Raw genomic sequence first — 17,354 nt, 5'->3', positions numbered from 1 at the left:
AGTCATGTGCTCCCTCCATTGTAGCTGCCTATGCAGAACCACAAGATCACTCATTGTACCAGGGGCACATATGCTTCCCAGCATCCAGCATAACTCTATCTATATAAAAGGGGTCAACTGTCATGAAAAGCAGGCCTAACATGTCAAAGCCTATTTTGTTTTCCAGTTCATCATTTGAATACTGACATGCTCACAGAAAAATCTTATAGACAATATATTTCAAGGACTCCACTTTTTTATACCCAAAGCAACAAGAACTGAGCAATTTATACAGGTTGCTATCATCCTACCATCATTTCTTGTACTGCTTGGTGACCACCATTAAGCGTCTGGAGAGTCCTCATAAAGAGAACCTTCTTTGCGGCAAAGCATCACCAGATTGCCACAATTTTTCAAGGATCTAATTTCGTCAGACCACACTTTGAATATTATGTCCAGTTCTAGGCACCACAAATTAAAAAGGATATTGAGAAGTTGGAATGTGTGCAGAGGAGAGCAACCAATATTATCAAGGGTCTGGAAACCAAGCCTTATGAGGAACGGTCAATGGAGCTGGGTATATTTAACATGGAAAAGAGGAGACTGAGAAGACATATGCTAGCCATCTTCAAATATCTCAAGGTCCATCACATGGAAGACTGAAAAGAAGTTGAGATTGAGATTATCAATACTATAAAGAGAAATTAGAAACCTTGAATAAATAGTGTTTTACATATATAATAAAAGATAGCTCAAAGGGTGTAATTTTAAGGCATGCGGGCCTTCCAGTTACAAGTCTATCTCTATCCACTGGACCAGACAGGCTTTCAGTGCATATTACTATCATGAGGAGGAGGAGGAGGATTAATTAAATTTCTATACTGCCCTTCCTCCAAGGATCACAGAGCAATTTAAAATATAAAAACACATAACATAGTAACAATCAAAAATAACCGCCATGAGATGTTCTGTACAGCAGAAGCTGTTAGAAACCATTTGCCACCTCTTTGTTTACTGGAGAATTTCCTTTAATTATCTGTCTTGACAACATAAAAAAAAGGGTGGAGAAAGGGGGGGGGGGGACCAAAGATTCATTATAAAGCAGCTGGAACTGCTCCTTATAAGTCTCTTCTATCAATGACAAATACAGAAAAACTACAAACCACCACAGCAAAGGTACAAAGCCCTTCAAGTCATCTAGAACCTGCCCAAGGACACCAAATATTCTCAACAGAGTTTAAGAGAATTGTGAGCTCGGACATTCTGACAGGAACAAAGGAACAAGAGAGCAGGAGTGACATGGAAGAGACAGCTCTCAAGAAAGAACAAGCAAGGCAGGTTATTCTTCTCAGAAAAAGCAAGCAGAAGATATCCAGATCTTTCTCTTTGGGGAAAACAATTTGACTTGTGGTGTCCAGTCCTGTATCTCTGCCGTAGCTTAACTATATTTAACTGCAAGACCTCTGCACCTCTTCCCCTGCAGAGAGAGAAGCAGTAAATCTCTACTATCTCTGCTCAATCAAGGGTGAAGATCTGACCTATTTCCTTGCCAAGTTCCCTTATCAGGTACAGGCTGCTCATTTAACCCATTCTTTTCCACACCAGAAGCAGCATGTATTTTAAGGAATGCAAGCCACTCTTAGTATTTATTCATTCATGTGTGTCCTGCTCTTCAGCCCAGTGTCTCAGAGAGCAGCTCATACAAAACCAACCTGCAACAAAACAGTCCTTGCCCACAAGCTAACAAAACAGTGCTCGCCAACCGGGGGGCCATATGCCTCCCTGGGGGCCCCCATGATATTCCAAGGGGGCCACAGGCAGAAATTGGATAAATGGAGGGGCATGACATGAGACTAGGGAGCTACAGAGGGAAGTGAGAAGTGAAAAAAACAGAGAAGTGACTGAGAAAAGAAAACAAAGATGTAGAGTGAACAGAGAAGTGACTGTGCTTCCCAATGGATGGAGCACCACGCACACTCTGCGGCAACATTGCTTCCGTTTCCTTCTCCCTCCCACTTCCGCACACCAATGCTGCGCGGCTGCAGCAGTGCTAAGTGTGCAGGGTGCTGTCTCTTCATGCAAGTATTACTGCACAAAGAGATAACGTTGCTGAATGCTAGAGTTACACAGCCTCACGCAAAATCACCTTCATATAATGGTCAGAGGTGATCTTTGGGTTATTCCTCACAGCAATAGAGCCTGATATAAAAAAGCTTGTTTCTGGTCATCAAGCACAAGGGTAACACTGATCGAGAAATACTTATATTTTTTAATGTAATTCTTTTTGTATAAATGATAAGAATTATAAATAAAATACATTCTATTTACAAACAAAACACTTAAATAGGATGGAGCTGACCTTTCAGCGAAGCTATCGGCATGAACCCCGTAGACTTTCCCATACCCACACTTTCCAGACTCTTGAATTTGATGCCTTTTATGTCAGCTGGTATGTCTCTGCATACTCCACTAATGAAAACAGGTAGCTGCTTGCTAGTCAGGGGGACCCTGCAAGGGCACATTTTTCATTCCAAACCTGCTTCAGGAGTCAGTCCAACATGCCATCCCTGTGCCACACGGGATGTGGTGGTTTTCCAAGTCAGAGACCAACAGCTCCACAAACATGAAGTCATGGTGGAATAAGAGCTTGGCTATTTCTCCTTTCTGAACCGGCAGGTGCTTTAAGGGTAGCCTACACTGCAAAAAGCTGACCTGATTTTGCCTTCCTGTAGAGAACTAATCCTGTGAATTGGTCGATTTCTCTCACCCTTTTTAAAAAAGCAAGTTATTTTTGTGACGAAAGTGCAAGGCCTGGTCTGCTGACTACTGAATTCAGTGAAATGACCTCTTCTTCCCATCCCACACTGGATATTTAAGGAGTATCATCTTACTTTCTGGGTAAGATGATGGGTACTTTTGAAATTCAGGCACCTTCTCCATTATGGAAGATTGTAACGTTGCAAAGCTATCAATAGTTATGCAACACTTACATATACGGATTGTCCTTTATGAGAACAGTACCAGCACTTGGAATAATAGGTTCTTTTTCCTTTTTCAGCAGAGATCTGATCTGCCTTCCTAAATCATACCCTTTCAGCCGAGTTTCTTATTTTGAAGTACATGGAATTTTTTCAATGCACATTGCACAAAGATCTGGTGAAGTTCAACACTCCAAAGCTATCCTGGCAGATCTATTTTCCTAGTCAAGGGGATATAGGAGGACATCCCTTTCCCTTGTGCTGCTGGAACTGTACAGCTAAACATTCACAGGCTAGATTTATCTTCCTGTCCCTATGTGGCAGCAAGATGAAGACAAAGCTCCAAAACCCAGTTATGTCCAGCGATAAATCAAAACGAAGAGAGGGTGATAGTCTGTAACAGATAGCTCCTGATAGACCAGGAGGGAAGCTGGGTTTTGTGGCCATATGTGAAGCTCCATGCATCTGTATTCATGTAACGAAGGCAATGAGGATGAATACAACAACTCAAATGCTCTGGTAGTCTAAAGCAGAAGGGGAACCTCAGACCTGGAAGCCCTCCAGGTCTCTCTTATCTGGCTTCTGGGTTTCTCAAGGCCACACCTCACCAGCCCTGTTTTATACCTTCCTTGAGTGTTTTCCTGGTTGAAATGCTGAAGCTTTGATAATGTTTCTTGCCTGCCTGGATAGAGATGGTGTGTGCACTTACCAGCCTACTATACAAAGGTAATGTTCAAATTAATTGCTCCGTCCACTTCTGTCTCTGGTCATTATCTGCCACTGTGGCTCCTAGAAGGGAATATGGCCCGTAGGCTGAAAGGGGTTCCACATTCCTGCTCTAAGCGATGTCCTTTATTCCAGCATTGGCTTTCCCAGCTTACTCAGCTCCTGCTCAAATAAAGGTCTCTTACAACTAAAGAACATCAGTGGCCAAGTTTACCCTTTCCACAGAGATACCAGAGACACGGACAATGTGCCAGAAATGGAGACATCTGATAAAGGAGAATAAGAAGCAAAGGCAAAATATGTGGTAGTCAAACCTGTTAAAATTATAATATGGTTTTATTATTGTCACTATTTACTAAAAAAAAAAAATCCCCCAATGCACAGCCCACTTAGCACTATTTACAGCTGCAAAATGAAAAATAAAGCAATACTACCCCCATCTATTTAGGCTCATTTACCATTACTTAATTCGTTCCAGAGGTCCGTTCTTAACCCGAAACTGTTCTTAACCTGAAGCACCACTTTAGCTAATGGGGCCTCCCACTGCTGCTGCGCCGCCGGAGCATAATTTCTGTTCTTATCCTGAAGCAAAGTTCTTAACCCGAGGTACTATTTCTGGGTTAGCGGAGTCTGTAACCTGAAGCGTATGTAACCTGAAGGGTATGTAACCCGAGGTACCACTGTATTTAGAAAAGTGAGTGTAAGAAGCCAGGTTTTGTGAAAACAAGGGCTGTTCAAAACTTCTCTGGAACTACACATGGCTCCTGGATAGTTGAGGACAGGCCCTCATGAGGCATTTGTGGAAACACAGGAGAGAAAAAGCAGTGGAGGTGACAAATGGAGAGAAACCATATAAGGCAAAAGATAGGGAATGAGGATTATGTGTTACTTTTAAAGATAGCTCTTCTTCCTAAGAGCTCAGATTGGTAGTTTAGTCTCACATCCCTGTTGGTGGTGGCTTAGTCACAGAAAATGTGATTTGCCCAGTGAGCTGCAGTACTGGGAGTCCTGCTTCAAGCATTGGAATCCCTAACCTATTCATACATAAGCCACATGAACATAACCAACCTTTGATATGGATAACAAAGGATGTTGTGTTGTGCTACTTTTTAGAGAACTAAAATAGATCCTGGTGCAATTCTGCAAATGGAAATAATAGGATGGTTATTTCCATTCCCTATTCTCTCACTGGCAAACACATGCTGTAATGATCAAGATGATATGAAAGGGCAACAGTTGCTAATTTGGGATGTTCTCAGGCTGGTCTGTGACCCTTGAAGGAAGCGAAAGGTCCCCTGAATGCACTTCTCAAGACTTCCTCAGAGCATGTAGCCAACGTGTCCTTGAAAGTCACAACCTCCTTAGAGTTGTTGAAATGAGGTTCTCTGGCAAGTCTATACAGCATTACCAACTGGGAAATAAGCAGGAGCACAAATTCCCAACAAAAAGAAATACAAATTCTGCAAAGACAACTTTAGTATCATGCACTGATGCATAATGGCAGGATCATGTTGAGGCAACTTATATAACAAATTTACACATGTTTCACTGAAGTATTAACACATTCTGTGCCACATGGAAAAGTGTTGAGGGGGTCTCAAACCAAGGTTTCCAACAGTCAGTGTTCCAATGCCTTTTACTCCTTTATCCTCAACAATTCTGCATTGTCAAAGCTAGTGTGTTACTGCCTGAGCCAGCTGCCACTCCTGCCTTGGGTTCTGAATTTTTCTTAATGAAAATGTTTGTAAGCTGGAGTCATGAAGGATCTGGTATATGCTGGCAAGCAGCTTTGCCTTGCTTGCTTGCAACCTACCCAGTCACAGAGAAAGGGAGGGTGAAAAGCAGCGCCACCGCTGCTGATACCTATACCTAAAAAACAAAAAATAGGCAGGGCAAAGAGAAGAGTGAAGAACCAGGAGTGGAAATGGAGTGACCGGGGAGGGGAGGCTTTGGAAGACCCTCTCAAACCTGGTGGTGCCTCCAATAATGTCAACTGTCTCTCCAAGTCAATTACGTCACACCAAGCCCCCCAAAGCCCTTGCAGCCTTCTCAGTACAAGCTGCCTGTCTAGGCCTCTGGTCTCCTAATCATAACTTGTTTGCCTTTGGCCCTTCAACCCCTGGAATTCTTCTTTCTGCCTGGCTCAAACTCATTTGCCTCAGACCCTACTATACTTGATCTGATGCCTGAGACAAAGCCCATCTGCAGCCCACCTCAGAGTCAGGGAAAGGCCCGACACATACCATTATTAAATATGATGTCTTCATGTAGTTGTTTTTTTAAAAAGGAGCTACAAAGAAGTCACAGTCTATCTAAGGTAGTAGTCAGGAAAAGAAAGCCAAGGTTTCCTGCTCAAGGTGCTCTAAAAGCATGTTCTAAAAGAAGATTTAGCCTGCACAATATGACCAGGCCTTTAACACATGAGAGCAGCAAGGAAGGCGCATAATGTCTTTTTCTTCCCTGCCCCTTTCCTAGAACAAAGAGTAAATCTGAAGGGGAACTCAAGAGTGATGAGGCTTCCTCTTGCAAGACCTGCTGTGAGGAAAACAAATGCTGTCTGCCCAACTTGACCCAGAAGATGTTGATTTTAAAGAAGTGGACAACTCTGCTACAGGGAACTGTTCTTCTGGCCAGATGTGGAATGAATATGTATGAGCCTATATCTAAACATTGGTACTTAGGGAAAGCCTGGAAGCCTGGGGATATTAAAAATTCCATTTGTGGCAGAAAGATAAGGACACGGATCTCCACAGGGAACACGGAAAAGTTAGTTTAGCCTTCCCAAGCTCATCAGGTGTTGTTTGACAGAAAGTGTGAAGTTTTTCGGAATGAGTGCTCCTGTCACACATAAAGCAAGTGTAGGCCAACAGAGGCTTCAGACCACCAAGAAAAACTCAACAACATCAGGGACTGAAACGTTAAGTTTTTCTATGGAGTCTTGCACTGGTCACTACTAGATCATTCTGCCTTCAGGCTAATTGTTTGTTCTTATGCTGACAATTGTTGGAGGATGTTTATACTTTTGGGTTATCTGTCCTGGTTTGTGAAACCTCATTCAAAACTATACCTAAATATAATCAAATGACATTCCTATACAATTATGTTCCATTTTCATAAAAGTAATGTTCATGTTACTTACGGAGCTAAAATGTGTTGGCTCTTGTTCTGATAATCTGGAATCTAGCAGTTATTCTGGGCAATGTGACGATATCTAATTGTTTCAATGCTGACTTTCAATTCTAAGCATTATTGGTCAAGCACATCAAGCAACGTTTCAGCAACTGTGGATAACTATGCTAGGTTATCTGCAAGGCAACAAAGTCAAGAGCAATTTTATATGACTGTATCTGCGACTGGACTTAACTGTCAGGGGTCCTTTACCTTTACCTTTTTATATACACTCTCAGACAGAAACGGAAAAGGATCTTGTGGCACTTTAAGGACTAACACATTTGGTCCAGACTACAGTTCATATCATCAAGTGTTATCCTGACTTCCACACATGGTTGGTGAGGGAATTACCGACATTGAGGTCAGAGGGAAATGAAATGCAGAAAAGGACAGTGATAATTACATAATTTACTATGAACATCCACAAACCAGTTATTGATAACATAAATATATTGATACTACTAAGCCTTAATACGTGTACTGTGATAAAAATCATTTGTCTCAATTCAATTCATAATAAATCTCTTAATATGCTATAATTCACCTATGGACTGAATCAAGATAAAGGATATTTAACTTGCTGACAAAAGCAAAGACTTTATATTGTGATATGTTAAGGTCTACAGTTAATTAAACACAGTAGAATTCAACATCCTGCTTTTACAATCTTTCTGTATATGCAAGCATTACAGTTTGCCAGATACCACTACTTCTCCCCCATATGTGCTGTTCTGAGGGTTCTCTCAACCCCCACAGAGCCAATTTTGGGAGTTGCATGAAAGGAGGAAAAGAAGTACTGTTGCACAAGTGGAAGAATCCTGTCCATAGTCATTACTATTTATTTCCCTCCATCCTCACTGTTAACACTTTCCACCATCACCATGTGTATAAGTACCTCTAACTCTTTTCATGTGCCACAAAGCTCTTAGTTGGTTCTGCTGCAACAGAGTAATAAAAGACTACTACTCTGGAAATTCTTGGCCAGAACAGCTCTCTAATTACATGCAACAGGAGATATACACAGAACAGGAGGTGTAAATTGAGCAACTCAGTTATTCTACCTTCCCCAGAACCATACATTCTTTAAGCTCAAAACCTTGAGCAACACTGATCAAATGCCACTAGAAGGCATGAATGACACTTTCAGTTGTCACTTCTCCAAGTAATGCAGAGCAGATGAGAGCATGAAATTCCACCCTACCATCTTGACAGAATAGGAGGTGCCCATAGTCCATGCCTTCCCTCAATCCACTTAGAACTATTTGTTTAAGCAAGCACTGTGTCAAGAGTTTTGACACATTTCTGGCAGAGCTATCCATCAGTCCTAGCTGATGGCGTGACAGAACTTTCCTCCCAAAGCGGAGAATCAATACGCCAGCGCATAATGATAATGAATCACCCTCTTGCAGTACATGCCTCTTGCTTTGTTCCTCATCGAAAAAGTATCAGGATAGGAGGAGGAAGCACCAGGAGGACCAGGAGGAAAACAGGAGGAGGAAGAGGAGAGGATATTGCAGTCCCTCTGAAGGTGGGAAATGCCCTTAGGAGAGGGTTCAGGGGCAGATTCTTCCTCTCACAGTTGCACATGCTCCTAGACAGTTGTTGTCAAGATCCCTTAGTACAGTAGTACCTCGGGTTAAGTACTTAATTGGTTCCAGAGGTCCGTTCGTAACCTGAAATAGTTCTTAACCTGAAGCACCACTTTAGCTAATGGGGCCTCCTGTTGCCGCAGCGCCGCCAGAGCACGATTTCTGTTCTCATCCTGAAGCAAAGTTCTTAACCCAAGGTACTATTTCTAGGTTAGCGGAGTCTGTAACCTGAAGCGTATGTAACCTGAGGTACCACTGTATAAGCAAAGGCTTGCAAAATGTTATGGTGATGGCCTAGAGACCCAGCAAAACACTGGCACTGAGAGGTTCTGAGGTAAGATTCAAGAGAAAAGCAAACAGAGGGTAAATGATGGACAACACTGAAACACTAGTATTAGTCTAACACACCAAGATTAAAAAAGAAGTATCTTGTAAGCCACATTGATTTCAGTTCCCCTTAATTTCAAGTAATCATGTCTTTGATCAACTTTTTTAAAGTTTCCAGAAGGAACAGGAAAAACAATAGTCTTGTGGCACCTTAAAGACTAACAAATTCATTATGGTGCAACTTTCATGGAGTAGAGTTCACTAAATTTGATGCATGATTATGTTTTTTGTTTTAAGTTATTTAACAATTCTCCTGCAGGTGGCATAGTCTTCTTCTTCACATTTATTTGAGCCATAGGCTTCATTCTATGCAAGCTTTCATAAAATTTATTACATATTCCAGTACACAACAGTGGCAAGAATAACAAACTATAAGAACTGCAATGTCTGAAATACATCATTAATATATCACTCTTAGGAACAAGAACTCAACAGAAATGACAAAGAAGTTCAGAATGTGAGCAGGCTCTGGAAAAAAAGTGTCCCCAAAAAAGGACACAGGAGCAATGTGGAGGGTCAGCCTGTAAGGAGATAGAAGACCAAGCAAGATATAGGGAGGCATTATGGTCTTATAAAAAAAGACTGTAGGCACCTAGTCAGCAAAATGGGAATGCTGTTTTGCCTAATTTATTCTCATCTAGTAGACAGCAAAACTTCACAATCTGGGGGCACTAGCACAGCTATGTACTTGCTACGCTGCTCAATTTCAACTAAATGCACTTTATGAAATTCACTTATGTCACCCCATGAGAAAAAGGATGATATCCCTCAAACTGAGTATGACAGAATACTGTGCATTTAGGTGGTAAAGATGTGAAAGTACTGGGAAAGTGCCCACACTGCTGTAGCAGCTAGAAATGTTTTTTAAGCTTAAGAACAAGGAACAAGGTGAAAGTTACTTTAAACAGCATAACGTTAAACTTTTTCCTACATTTATGCACCGTTTTGAGCTATGGCAGTGCAGGTGCCCTGCCTCATTGTTGTTGCTTTAGTTTTCTGGCTACTGCTTAGAGGTATTTTTATAAGTACACTTCACAATGCCTTGCTCTGAGAAAGGCTCCTTGGGCCTTTCCTCAGGTGCTAGAGCAAGAGAGGAGGAGGATGCGGGTGTTGGAGAGGCTCAGTGTGCAGCTGGGTGAATGGTAGTGGCAGAGGCAGCAATAATGAGAGTGGAGAAATATGAGAGTGGAGCAACAATGAGGCATGGGAGCAACAGTCCATGCTTGTTAACCTAACCACATTTGCCTGCTGCCTGAGACAATGGTTTCAATGTGCCTCATTATAGCACCAGCTCTGCCAATGTATATTTGGACAGAACTTGGGCATGTCATGAACAAGATGTAAATCTTACATAACAAGAAAACTTCTCGATTTGGTGGGTCTAGTATCCAATGAAGCACCACAATTTTCTAGAACTGCCTGGGCAACAAAATACTCTACTACAGATATTAAGGCATGTTGGGTTACTCGAAATTGAAATAAACAGTTAGCACGAAATTGAAATAAACAGTTGCTCTGAATGCCACAGCTAAACATAACTGAAGTGGCCCATGCAAATGGCACAACTTTCTCTTCCAGTCTGGGGGGGAAACACTCTTCTTAAACACTCATTTTATCTAGCAAGATCTTCAACAGCCAGATACAGCACTCTATATCATTCTTGATTTTTTTTTTTTATCTGAAACTAACAAGGGACTAGGGATGCAGGTGGCGCTGTGGGTTAAAGCCTGAGCGCCTAGGACTTGCTGATCGAAAGGTCGGCGGTTCGAATCCCTGCGGCGGGGTGCGCTCCCGCTGCTCGGTCCCAGCGCCTGCCAACCTAGCAGTTCGAAAGCACCTCTGGGTGCAAGTAGATAAATAGGAACTGCTTACCAGCGGGAAGGTAAACGGCGTTTCCATGTGCGGCTCTGGCTCGCCAGATGCAGCTTTGTCACGCTGGCCACGTGACCCGGAAGTGTCTCCGGACAGCGCTGGCCCCTGGCCTCTTAAGTGAGATGGGCGCACAACCCCAGAGTCTGTCAAGACTGGCCCGTACGGGCAGGGGTACCTTTACCTTTACCTTTAACAAGGGACTAAGACTCAAAATGGCACCACTTTACCTCACCCCTCACCCCCAACAGACGGTGCTGAAAACTAGTTCTTCAGCAGATGTTTCACAAAGAGATGAGATTGTGGAGAAGCATGGTATTTCAACTTTGTCGTTGTAAATATATTTTCTTCTCCCTTCTAAGTGCATTATTTATCCACTATACAGCTGTTCTTGTCCTCCCTCAAAAGAAACAAAGAAAATACACACGTACAAACTTGGTGAGATAAGGACGTCACTTGAATACCCTTAAAACAAACATGAAATGGCTTGTGGCTCAGAATTTTACCCATCCTACCTGTACAGTGTGTAAAACAGACTCGAAAGAGCAAGAAGTCTGAATGAGCCTATTGTAAACTGTCACAGTAAGCTCAGCCTTTTATCAGAAGAAGAGTGCCTGTCTAGAGGAGAAGGATGCTGACATACTAATCTCACTACAGGAGACTGGAAATAGCAAGAGTTTTTAAACCTCTGTACAAGCCATGGCTCTAAAAAATTGAAGTATTCTTCCCCCAGTCCCCTTTCCCAATTAGCAATTGTCAAATTTTAGGAGTGGGAACAGAACTAGTTCAGAGATGGAATCTCCGGATGAATTTACATTTTAATTTAAAAACAGCAGCAGGACAGCCATACTACTGTATGGAATTATGAATCTATGCAGCAGCTCAGAAAAAGAGGGTTCTTTTGTTTTGTTTTGGCTAATTGCTCATCTTAGAGAAGGCAAATGGTAACAGATGAACCACCACAGAAGAAAATCACACGCATTTTAGGTATTTTTTCTAAGTAAGGATTGAGCAACACTAGAGAGAGGCTCTCTGGAAATGCAGAACTAGTTTCTTTCACTTGTGTAGCAAACTAATGCATCATATGCTTTAAATAAAACAAAAAAAGGAGCAGCTCGCTGGATCTTCTCAAGATCAGGGGAAATGAACACATCATTAAGTGACTATCCAAAGTTCAAACCTAGAAGCATCACACTCAGTGTTGCTTGGGAATTCTAAGAAAACAAAATATCAGTACAGTTTTGAAACCAGTGGTTAAAATCAGGACAGTCCTGAAAGGTTTATTCTACCATCTTATTTCAAAATGGTGTTCAACTGTATCCATAAAGACAAAAACCTCTTGATGTCAGGAACCACCATGCAAAATTGGGTTATAATACCCAACTTTCATTCTTATCCCAAGTTCAAGCACCACTACTGTCTAAAACATTTATTAACAGATTATACAAATTGTTAAATGTGTACAAATAATGGGAACCGTACTGCAGAAAGGGCCTCTTTTGAAAACCATTCTACATTATACTTCTCCATCAGAGGCACCGCTTAATCTGAGCATTTTTCCCAGTTGTGTGTATGTAGGGAATCTGCCACTAGTACTGATTTCCTAATCTATCCACTAGTGAAGCAAGGCATACTGTATCGACACAACCATTTTCTTAAAAATAACTTTCCAAAATTTAAAGCCACTGTATTGGAAAGCAATTGAATGAGAGTTCAAAGGATGAAAAGAAAGAACATGCATAGATGTGCAAAGCAGAACTCTCCAGTTTTACTGTCAGTTTTTCTGCAGTGTTGCTATAGGACCTAGATGCACCTACCTTTGAATAAATATACCTACAATTGTTCAAAGGGACTTACTCCCAAGTAAGTGGGCAAAAGATTTCAGCCTCCATCTTCTGTGTGGTCTTATCAGTTAGAAGAGCAGAAATCCAGGCACTACCTTTCCTAAGTGTTTGTGACAGTCCATGGAAGAAGACTGCACAGAGAACTAACATGCTAATTTTCCTGAAATGAGTAAGTTTGAGGGCACCATTGAAAGAAAACTAGACTGAGAAACTGAAAGCAAGCACTCTGGGGAATTTGCAGAAGGCATAATTATTAAAATATAACAACATCCAATAATAGTAAATATAGCATCTGTAACAAACTGAACAAAACCTGCTCCTGACTGAGGGCTAGCTGGGTAAACTCTTCAGCATTGGCTCTGCAGCCTGCTAGGAGTCTCATACTGTAACAAGTTGCAATTAAATGCCTTAGCTGCTAACAAAGTCAATGTTTAATGATGAATTCTTCCACACTGTTGTGTTTTTCCCATGATCTCTAGCCCTTAATATATGCTTCTCAACACATGCAGTACAAACTAATTGATTAACCAATTAAACATTCTACAATGCTGCATGGAAAAAATGAGGCACTGCATGCCGGGCTCTAGGCCAAGGGTGGCTAAACTATGCCCCCCCCCCCAATGTTGCTGAACCATAATTCCTGGTCATAAACTGACTGGGGTTGCTGTGAGTTGCAGCTCAACCACATCTGGAAAGCCACAGCTTTGCCGCCAGTGTGTAAGATGATCTATCCATTGTATTTGTTGTGAAGATCAGAAAAGTATGTGCCATGATATCCTATCATCATGTATCCCTGAAGTTGCTCTGAACATCAAAGAAGGATTTGTGTGATGGTGGCAGCCTGAAAAGTATGTTTCAGATAACTACATTTAGAATACCATTATACATAGTTCACAGTAGATCCAGGTGGCATGTCGTTTACACAAAAAACAGGATGAGATACAGATCATACTCTGCCCTCTCAATATGATTTTTGAAAGGAAGGGAGGGGTTGTAAAAGAACTAATATAAGCTACTGCCTGTCAGCTATTTTTCAGCATGTCAGTTCATCACAAAATTAACATGAAGCCTCAGACAGAGGATTGTTGTTAAGTTAAAACTGCACACAGGCAGGATACACTGCTTTCCAGGTGCATTTGAAGCTGCTGGTTTTACCTACCAAGCCCTAAATGGTTTGGGGCTAGGATATCTCAAGAACTGCTTCCTCCCATAATAACTCACTTGTCACCTGCAGCCATCATCGGAAGCCCTACTGCTTGTTCTGTTGAGAGAGACATGTCTTGCAGTGATAGGAGACAGAGCTTCTTCAGTGGCAGCACTGTGGTTATGAAACTCTCCTCTGAGACAGGTTTACTTGTCCCCATCTTTACTGGTTTGTAGGGAGGTGGTGGTTATTTTTATCCAAACAAGCTGTGGGAGTTGTTGTTGTTGTTGTTTGCTGTTGTTGTTATATCTTCCTCTCTTGAGGCTGCTTTTTAAATAAGTGGTGGGGCTAAAATTTTCCTGTTCACAGTTTTAGAAGAGCGCTTGAAGGCTAAAAAATAATATATATATTTTTTGTAAATACATAAATCCCCAGTCATACAGGAAGTATTGTTATCCAACTACCCACTGAGAAATCTACACAGAGAGCAATTTGGCAATAATTTCCATGTAACATTTGTTCTTACAGTAAGCAACAGTATATCTTATTGCCAAATCTGTCTACACCATTGCAACCTACACACATTACTTCCCGACCTTCCTTCTTTGACAATGGGAACACAGCCTTCTTTTTTAATGAAAGCCCTTTAAGCATTAATTTTGGGGGAAACACACTACCAGCAAGAATATACAACCTTCATAAGAAAAATAAAAATTATGCTGTTGTCTGGCAAAAAGGAATAATATCACACTGCATAAGTAGTTCCCTCCAGCTTATGAAGCAGAAATGAAACAGAATTATAGACAAGCACAGAAGACCAAGCTCAATATAGGCAAAATACAACTTCACCTTTATGTGTTCCAGGTCTTAAGAATGGCTTTATTAAGCTCTGATCAAGAGTTGATCTATCTAAAAATGCAGTCAGCTCAGGTTGGTGGATGATAGCACAGGCAATGAATAGAAAACTCCCGTGCGATCATTCATTCACAGATATTCCTGGGAGCAGATGATACCCCAAACCAAACCAGTTTACTGAGGCTGCATGCAGCCCCCATGGCTATTTGTCATGCACATGTGCACACACAAAGAGGCAACACTGGAACTAGTTTAGACCAGCCATGTGGTCAGGTTCATCTGGGAGCAGATTCATAATTGGGACATCTTGGCTCTGAGACCAGATAATATCCAGCAATCCAACCAAGACTCTGCCCTATTGTCTGGGCCATGTTAGCTTAAAATAACTGTGCATGTGTGCACGCGCACACACGCACACCCAACCCCATCAAGGTCCAACAGAAAGGTTCAGGTACCTCACTTTGCTTCCCAAGGCAGTTGCAGAGATGGGAGGGAAAGTTGAACTGAAGGAGTAGAAGAGCAACAGGGAAGTTAGAGAGGTAAGAGACCATTTAAATAAGTTTTAGCAGTAACAAGCACACCCTGAATGAATTGGTGGACTAGATATTTGGGAATCTTGACTATGGCCATTTGTGGGCATTGGAGCTGACAATGGGATTCAACCAAAAGGAAACAAATTTGGAGGACAATGAAGTTATTTTGGAGGACAAGCACTATACAATAAGGATGAGTGAATTAATCTGGATGTGTGGTAAAGCAGCTGGATGTGTGGTAAAGAGCAAAAGGACTTCATTGATTACTCAATGAACAGTGGGTTAGAAATTCTTTTAATAAAATAAACAATAATTATTAAAGTGGGAAACAGATTAACAGAGAAGTGCTAGAAGAACTTTTTAATGAATATTAAGTACAAGTTATTTCCTTTATCAATGTTTATGGTCAGATTATTTAATAATTAACTAGGCATGTTAATAAATGTGTTCAGTTTGTATTTTAATGCAAACCTACCTGATTTGCACTTCTTGAACCAATGCATGAGGTGAAACACAACTATTTATTGAATTCTGTGATCCAGCAATACATTCATCACTGCTGTCTTGGGATCATCTCTGAGCAAAAAGCTACATTAGCTTATCTGAAACTCTTTAAGATCTTGACACCATTTTCTGTGCTAAGAAGAGCCAACTTACATAACATTATTTCAGCTTTATGAAGTGACACAAATTATATTACGTATATATAGTTGAATGACACATTTGCTTCTTATACACAGATCTGCTTCTGCTAGTAATGGAGCAAAGTAAGGCATTGATTTAGCGTTCGACCGCTGGTAATCTTATGCAACCACTCCCTCTGGCTTCTAACACATCACCAAGCATTGTCTGCAAGCTTTCGCACATACTACTTTAGCTAACAGCAATATAACAGGGCCATAGCTAGGCTTATTTTCAATAATTCTATTAACGCACTTGCCAGAGTGGCAGAATTACTGAGGCTAGAATGCGTTTAATATGAAAACAAGATAAGCATTTTGAAAATATTTTTTAAATGAGTGCATGAAGAGGGATCCCTAGAGGAGTTAATATGGATCCAGGCATCTGCGTTGAGAGGAGCTTTTATCTGGAGCTTGCTCCACTTCAGGTAATGTGTCCCAGTGCCCTTCTTCCTCTTATTTGTTATGACAAGGAGTTTGCTACATCATGCCAGCCTTTGTTTCCAGACCATGCCCAAAAGGCTAACAGATTCTACCCCAGCTGTCGGGAACTGCTGACTTTATCACACTTGCTTTCTGAAGCCCTAGGTGATTTCAAATATTTCTTATGCCATATTGTTGGCCTGATGTTTCAGTAGGTGGCTGTCTTCAAAACAAAGGGACTGTGTTCACTACCACTGAAAAATGCAGGTCCCCAAGATGATCTTCATATGTAGCATTGTTGTCAAGATCACTCTGCTCTATGGTCATCTTAATTTAGCATACACCTGAAGCAGAACAGACTAATGTCTGCCAGCCTGAATGAAACCACTGAGCACAGCAAGGCAACTCCTGTGCCAGGCATACTGTGTGTCAGATTTTAAAAATCATAGTTTACTAAGGTCAGTCAGCTCCCTCAAATTTATTGCTCCATTATAAAGAGATTCTGATCTCTGATTTGCCAAGTTCATTGTGCCACAAAGAGAATTAACCAAACTAAGCAGAGGGAGAAGGCTACAGTGTAATGTAATCCTGTAAGTAGCAGAAACAAAACAAAAAAAAGATGCATGCCTGTTAACAGTACAAAATACTAATTAGGATCTGTCTGCCTAACACAAAGAGTTTGGCATGAAAGCTCAAGGGTGCTTCCAGAAACACCTTTGGCACCACTGCCTTGTAATGAGCCAGGAAATGCTATCTGTGCTCTTGAGTCCAAGTGGATGGAGTCTGCAAAACAGGGGTGGGGAGGCGAGTTCATTTGCTTCAGTTAAGGCCAGTGAGAGAGTTGTTAACAGCAAATAACTCTGTTTCCAAGCTGAGAAAGGATTGCTCTTCAAACTCCTATTACCACTTAATAAGATCGCCATTTGCTCCAATGAGCATGGAATTCGCAAAGCTTGTGTGTGCTCAGACAATAACAGGAAGATATTAGGTGCTGGTAAGAATCTGAACCCACTGCTGCCCTGCATAAACAGATACTGCCCTGGATGACAACAGTTCTGACTTTTCAATAAGATCACTAAGCTCTTATTTTCCTTCTTCTCTCGAAAAAAATTCACTGAAAATCGTATGCACTGAATAGTCAGTAAGGCATTGCCATAGTCATTAAATTTTACCTGG

At 41.3% G+C, this 17,354-nt stretch overlaps 1 protein-coding gene and 1 long non-coding RNA gene across 2 annotated transcripts in view; one reads left to right on the top strand and one right to left on the bottom strand.

Annotated features, from left to right (window-relative positions):
• Positions 1-17,354, bottom strand: part of TMEM104 (transmembrane protein 104) — an 81,267-nt gene that overhangs the window by 7,634 nt on the left and 56,279 nt on the right. The window lies entirely within an intron of this gene.
• Positions 1,240-6,817, top strand: LOC310839449. The gene is made up of 2 exons (XR_014561525.1): positions 1,240-1,545; positions 6,159-6,817. It is a non-coding gene; the product is annotated as an uncharacterized lncRNA (long non-coding RNA).

Source organism: Podarcis gaigeae (assembly GCF_964106915.1).
Source record: "Podarcis gaigeae genome assembly, chromosome: 2".
NCBI lineage: Eukaryota > Metazoa > Chordata > Lepidosauria > Squamata > Lacertidae > Podarcis > Podarcis gaigeae.
Note: the sequence above shows the minus strand (reverse complement) of the source record. Positions and strands in the feature narration are given on the sequence as shown.